Source organism: Bos javanicus, chromosome 8 (assembly GCF_032452875.1).
Source record: "Bos javanicus breed banteng chromosome 8, ARS-OSU_banteng_1.0, whole genome shotgun sequence".
NCBI classification, from domain to species: domain Eukaryota; kingdom Metazoa; phylum Chordata; class Mammalia; order Artiodactyla; family Bovidae; genus Bos; species Bos javanicus.
The window spans coordinates 63,657,058-63,663,944 of record NC_083875.1 but is presented as its reverse complement, the minus strand read 5'-3'; positions in this window follow the sequence as shown (position 1 = coordinate 63,663,944).

Below are 6,887 nucleotides of genomic sequence, written 5' to 3'. Positions count from 1 at the left end.
GCCCCTGCCCCCTGGCCTGCTTCCACTGCCTGTGGCCTGGAGGACCGTCCCCCTCCTCATATCTCATCTTGACAGTCTGTGCCTGTCACCAGCCTCATCTCCTCCTCACCCTCCACCGTACCCTGCTGTCTGAAAGGTCCTACCCCCTCACCACCCCAGTTAAGGGCAGTGGGTCTAGGGAAATCCCTGGCAGTCCAGTGATTAAACTAGGTACTCTTACTGTGGTGGCCCAGTTTCAATCCTTGGTCAGGGAACTAAGATCCTGCAAGCTGTGCGGAGCAGCAAAAAAAACAAACAAAAAAAAACACAGTGAATCTGTTGTCTCCCCTTTGCCCTCTCACTCTTAACTTCCAAGAGTCCCCAAAACTTTAACAACTTTCACTCCTTCTCCCTCATGCTGTCCTTGAGAATATCATCCATTCACAGGGCTTCAAGATGTACACCCTTATGGGTAACTCCCAGATCTTCATCACCAACCCCAGTCTGACTGCTTACGTGGTTGCCTGCTCAATTCACAACCATCTCTAGAAACAGTCCCAGTACACCAGAACACCCTATAGCAACCTGGTCTCAACCATGTGATACTGCCAACTCAAGCCCAACCAGATTGATCCTAATGTGTTAAAAGATAACATTCCAATATTTCAAGAACATGAAAAGTTGCTCAATGTCATTAACTGTCAGGAAAATGCAAATCAAAGTCACAGTGAAATACCGCCTCAGACTCAGTAGGATGTCTAGAATCAGAAAGACAGATAAAGGTGTGGCGAGACTGGAGCCCTCATACACTGCTGATGGAATGAAAATGGTGCAGCCTCTTTGGGAAACAGTCTGGTGGTTCTTCAAAAGGTTAATTATCTCATTACCATATGACCCAGCAAGTCTACTCCTAAATATATTCCCAAGAGAAATAAAAAAAATGTGTCCACAAAAAATTTGTATTTGACTCTCCTCTCCAAACCTGAGCACCCAGGTCCACCTTTTAATCACATTGCTTTTAAGTCCAAACACCCAAGTGGGGGCTTTTCAGCATGTGACTGCCATTCTCTGCCCAGAGGTTTTCACAGTTCTTATGCTTGGCGTTCTGAGTTGAATTATGACCCCTCCCCTAAATGCATATGTTGAAGTCCTCATGCCCAGTCCCTCAGAATGTGACCTTACATGGAAAAAGGGTCATTGCAGATGAATTAAGTTGAGTTCATTGGAGTGGGCTGTAATCCAAGATAAATGTCCCTATAGAAAAGGGAAGATTGTGCACAAACGCATACACAAGAACGCCACTTGAAGAGACACAGGAAGAAGATGGCCAGGGAGAGAGGCCTGGAACAGATCCTTCCCTCACAGCCCTCAGGGGGAACCAATCCTGCCGACACCTTGACCGTGGACTTCCAGCCTCCAGAACTGTGAGATGACACATGTCCGCTGTTTATATCGCCCAGGCTCTGGTATTTGGTTACGGCGGCCCCAGGAAGCCGTGGGTAAAAATCACTGAGGAGATGCACTGAGTGCATTGGTGTGGGAGGTACAGCGAAGGGACTCAGGCCTACAACCCAGAGCTCTCACTTCCTGGCAGGGGAGGCGAGGCAGGGAGCAGAGCAGCCAGAGCCAGCACAGTGAGAACGAGGCCATCAAAGTCATTGAACAAGGAATGCAGGGAGGAAAGTCTCCTGTCTGCTGGGTCATTAGAGAGGCTAACGCCTTTGCACTGGCTCTTGAAACTGGGATGGGTCTTCTTTGGCTTATGTTTTGTCTGTTTAATATTTATTTTTGGCTGCATCAGGTCTTAGTTGCAGTATGCAGGATCTTTGCTGGGCACGTGGGCTTCCCTCTAGTTGAGGCACAAGGATTCAGTAGTTGCTGTGCACGGTCTTAGTTGCCCCACGGCATGGGGGATCTTAGTTCCAGGACCAGAGATGGAACCTGTGTCCCCTGCATTGGTAGGCAGACTCTAACCACCGGACCACCACGGAAGTTCCTGGGATCAATTTGCTTATGCAGATGGAGGAAGAGTGCAGACAGAGGAGGCAGCACAAGCAAGGTGAAACACACAGGAATGTTCAGATGGCTAGGAGGGTGTGTGGGAACTAGGGAAAGGAAGTAAGGCTGGAAAGGAGAATTGAGGGGTGTGGTGCCAGGAAGTCACGGAAAGTTCCCGAGTGGCATCAGGAGAGCACAACTGTGGTGAGGTCCCTTGAGCAGCCTAGAGAGGATGGGTCCTGGGTGGGACTCTGAGAGACCTCAAGTGGCCCATGATGTGGGAACTTGGATTTCCTCAGCCTCATTTCTTCCATCTCCCTCTATCTTCCTCCTGCTGAAGCACCTGAGCACTCTGAGTTTCAGAAGTTCCCATCCACGTAAGGGATCCTCTGAGATGAGCTCACTCAAGCTCAGTGGACTGTGTCCTGTAGTCTAGTTACTGGCTCATCCCTGGCCTTTTCCCCTTGATTAGTCCAAGGCAAGGAAAAAGTACAAGTGCTCTCTACTTGGGGGCCTTGCAACAGTCACCCTGACTGTTCCCTCGTTTGAAGGATGGGGTGGGAATCCTCACACTGCCTCTCTGGAACAAGATAATGGATGTGAGCTCTGCAAACGGCAGCATACTATGGAAAACCTGGGGACCATCATCCTTGTGTCAGAAGTGGGGCTTAGGACAAGTCAGGCCTAAGCTTGGCAGAGAGGTTGTAGAATAGGATGTCGACAGGCAGGGAGCACCAGGTGGCTACAGAAACAGGGTAACAATGGATTGGTGTCCCAGCAGGCAGGGAACCAAATGACATATCAGGGACAAGGCAGGGTCCTGACCTAGCACTGGAATGGACAAAGTCAAGGAATTCCCTTCCTTAGGGGCTGGCTGGGATCCTGAGGACTACTTGCTTCCCTAGGGTTCTGTTGCCCACTCCGACTCCTCCAGGGCCCGAGCACCCACTCTGCTCAGATGCCCACTTCTCACCCACTTGCTGCTGCTGCAGCAGCTCCTCGGTGCATTGCTGTGCAGAACCCTGGCTGCATGCAGGCCAGCCTAGTCTGCCACTGAGAGAAGCCCATGGTGTAGGCTGTTCCCAGCAGTTCTCCACATTACCCCTCATGGTGTCCAGCACTTTCATACTCATTAACTTAACGCAGAGAGTGTGCAGGGCAGCCCCAATTTAGGAATGGAAAACTGAGTTCCAAGAAGCAGTGTCTTTTGATGGCTCACTAAGTTGTTATATGGCAGGGCTGCCTCTCTCAGTGTGAAAGTATTATGATTAAGAGTGGTAGTTGTATTTGTAGAACATTCACTGTTTGCCTGCACCCCTAAAGCATTTCATGGTCCCAATTCTGAAAACCAGCTCTGTTCTTACTCTGCCCTGAACCTCATGTTAGCCCGCATCTACTTTCCTCCAGACTGAGAAGAAATATGCCCACTAACTTTCTCATTAGAACAGAGTCAGGAGCCAGACAGCCCTAAGGAGGAGCATTTAGCCATCAGCAGAAGCTGTGAATTTGGGCAGAGCTGGGTTGGAACTCCAGCCAGGCTGGCTATTTACTGGCTACTTGACTTTGGAGGCTCTTCACCTCTAAATCCTGCAGTTTCCACAGCTGTGAAGTGAGGAATACAGTTTCCCTCCCTCCCTCCAACTCAGAACATTAGTGCCCCCCAGGGGCAGACATACATCCTGCACATGCTAAGGTGAGTCTATAAGGCTATAGATACTCCCCAGACTGACTAGTCTGAATTGTTCAGTCGCTCAGTAGTGTTGGACTCATTGCGACCCCACGGACTGCACCACACCAGGCTTCCCTGTCCTTCACCATCTCCTGGAGCTTGCTCAAACTCATGTCCGTTGAGTCGGTGATGCCATCCAACCATCTTGGCCTCTGTCATCCCCTTCTCCTCCTGCCTTCAATCTTTTACAGCATCAGAGTCTTTTTCTAATAAGTTGGCTCTTCACATCAGGTGGCCAAAGTATTAGAGCTTCAGCATCAGTTCTTTTAATGAATATTCAGGGTTGATTTCCTTTAGGATTGACTGGACTGATTTCCTTGCAGTCCAAAGGGACTCTCAAGAGTCTTCTCCAACACTGCAGTAGTAAAATGGATTTACTAGTATCCCTATTGCAGTTTTTAGAAGATACCTCATTCACCATCAGTCTCAGTGGTGCAGCCCTCACGCACACTTGTCCAGATAACGGTAACCACCTCCTCACTGACTTCTTGCTACAGGTCTATCCCCTTCTACTCCATCAGCCTAAGGCACAGCTTTCATATTTTCCACCAGCCCAAATCCTTACCTGCTCCTCAGGAAGGCGGGGTAGGTGGGAGTAACAGCTTGAGTAACTACTATCATGTCTATTGCTGGTTAGAACTTGGAGTATATATACCTCGTTCTGATGTATATATCAGGGCTGCAAGCTCACTTAAGCTTGGGCTCCATATTTCCAGTCAAGGAACTGAAGGTTCCCAGAAGGGAAATGACTCAGGAGAGTCAAATACTAGCTAGTGGCCAGGCTGGGGCTAGAACAGATCTCTGGCTTCTCTTTGAGGCTTCCCTCACCACACCTCCACTCCTCTTCTCCAGGGCTGGGCTGAGGCAGTACTCTAACGAACATTCACAAGCTGGTCTGGGTTAAGTCCCCTTAACAAGACAGAGTAAGGGTCATTTTCTTTGTAATGCCCTTCTGACACCTCTGGGACAAGTTGTAATATACTTGGAGATTAGGAAGCTGACCTAATTGGCTCTAGAAAGAACTTCTACACTTGCTTCAATCTTGGTGGTTTTCCTGCAGAGCAACTGTTTGGCAGGTGAAGCTTAAGTCAGTTGGTAACTTGACTCCCTTTTCAAACTGTCAACACAGTGGTATCACCAGTCTCATTAAAATTGATGTCGGCACAACTTGACAGGACTGGAGAAAAGGGAAGGTCATAGCCTAGGGACAGAACCACTTGGTTCTGTCTCATCTTTCTCTGATGGGAGGGTGATGCAGCCCAAATAGGATGCCAGAAATGAAAACGACTCTAACTCTGCTCGCACGTGTACTAGGTAGAGGTCCCAGCGGTGGTGATGAGTGTGGGCTAGCAGTTTACACAAAGTGCTCTGCATTTGCATCAGAAGTGTCATTCACTTTTTAGGGCCGGGATTCCTACAGCAGGAGTAAACTAAAGGTAAGAGCAAAGTTGAGAACAGGGCCTGGTTCTTTCACTGCTTCTCATCATAAACCTTGGGCCAGTCCTTGATGCTTTCCTACGCCTGTTTCCCCGTATGTACAGGGAGCAATACTTCTCTTTTGTTTTCTAAATATTTATTTGGCTTCGGGTCTTAGCTGCATCCTGTGAGATCTTCCATTGGTGGGACACAGACTCACTCAGTAGTTGTGGCGTGTGGGCTTAGCTGCAGCCCACTAAGCATGTTGGATCTTAGTTCCCTGACCAGGGATTGAATCCGCACCCCCTGCACTGCAAGGCTGATTCTTAACCACTGGACCACCAGGGAAGTCCCTAACCCTTCCTTTGTATTTTAAAGACAAATGCAATCATGACATTCCTTGTCGCACAGAACAGGGTCCTTACTCTGGTTGGAGGGCAGCTGTGTGTGGGAGAGACCCCTCTCCCTACCCTGCAGGAACAGGTAAGGACCAGTTATCCAGCCCATCACAGCTCCCACCCAGCTGTTTAAAACATTCACTGCAAAAGCTGGCATCAAGTCCATTCCATTAATGTCTCCTTCAGAGGAGAGAGAACTCCAGAAACAGGGTTTGCTCTGTGACCTCATCACCAAAATGCCTGTTTCTCAAGAAGTTTAAGTCTTTAGTTGAGAGCACCTGGGCCTCAAGGCCCTATCGGAGGTCTGCATGTTACAGGCTTCTGGAAATTTTCATTTTAAGACAAGGAAAAGCAGGTCTGATAGTTCCCTAGAAATCCTCACTGGCCACAGGTCATAGGTCAAAATGACATTTTGTAAAGTGAATGCACAGAAAAGCTCTGCCGTTCAAGCCCCCCTGGGATAAGGTCCCAAATCACTGCTCCTGTCTCACCTGCCATTCCTCTCTTCTTCCTCATTCTCTACTCAAACTTGCCTATTTGAACCCAAGCATACACAACTCCCTACCCGTGACCTCTGTCCATCATTCTTCCCTCCTTTCTCCATCCCTATTTCTAAAGTCACTCATAACCGCGTGTGTGGCTCGAATACAAATCTTCCCAGTTTAAAGCTGCCCTTCCTACCTCTGAATTACCCTCTTACGGGACCACCTGTTCTAGGTCTTGGTAAGTATCACTCCCATGTGTCTTCTCTTCTTTACATTTCTGGTGAGCATCCAAGGACTGGCTTGTCTCCATCCCAACCCCCTCCCTCTTGCCCAGCCAGGGAGAGCCTGGCATATCCCAGGAGCTTGGAAGATACCAAAAAGTTCTATAAACTTGAAAAAAGCAGGAAACAAAATCATCCGAAGTTACTGTTTGTTATTTGACAATATATGCAAAACCTAAGGACGCGTAGGTTGTACAAATCACTTTATAATGTATTGAAGGTGTGCCAAAGGGCACTGATTAAGACCTTGTGTTGGGGAAAATATGTCAAATTGGAAATTAATTTTCCTAACATTCCTTTGTAAAAAGCAACTTCCACTCTAAAGCCTAGTTGTTGTTGTTCAGTCGCTCAGTCATGTACAGTTCTTTGTGATCCCATGGACTACAGCATGCCAGGCTTCCCTGTCCTTCACCATCCCCTGGGAGCTTGCTCAAACTCATGTCCATTGAGTCGGTGATGCCATTCAACTATCTCATCCTCTGTTGCCCCCTGCTCTTCCTGCCTTCAATCTTTGCCAGTATCAGGGGGCTCCACTGACACTATGTAACTTTTGCTAGAACTAAATTCAGATCAGGTTCCAATCTTTAACATCGCTTTTACT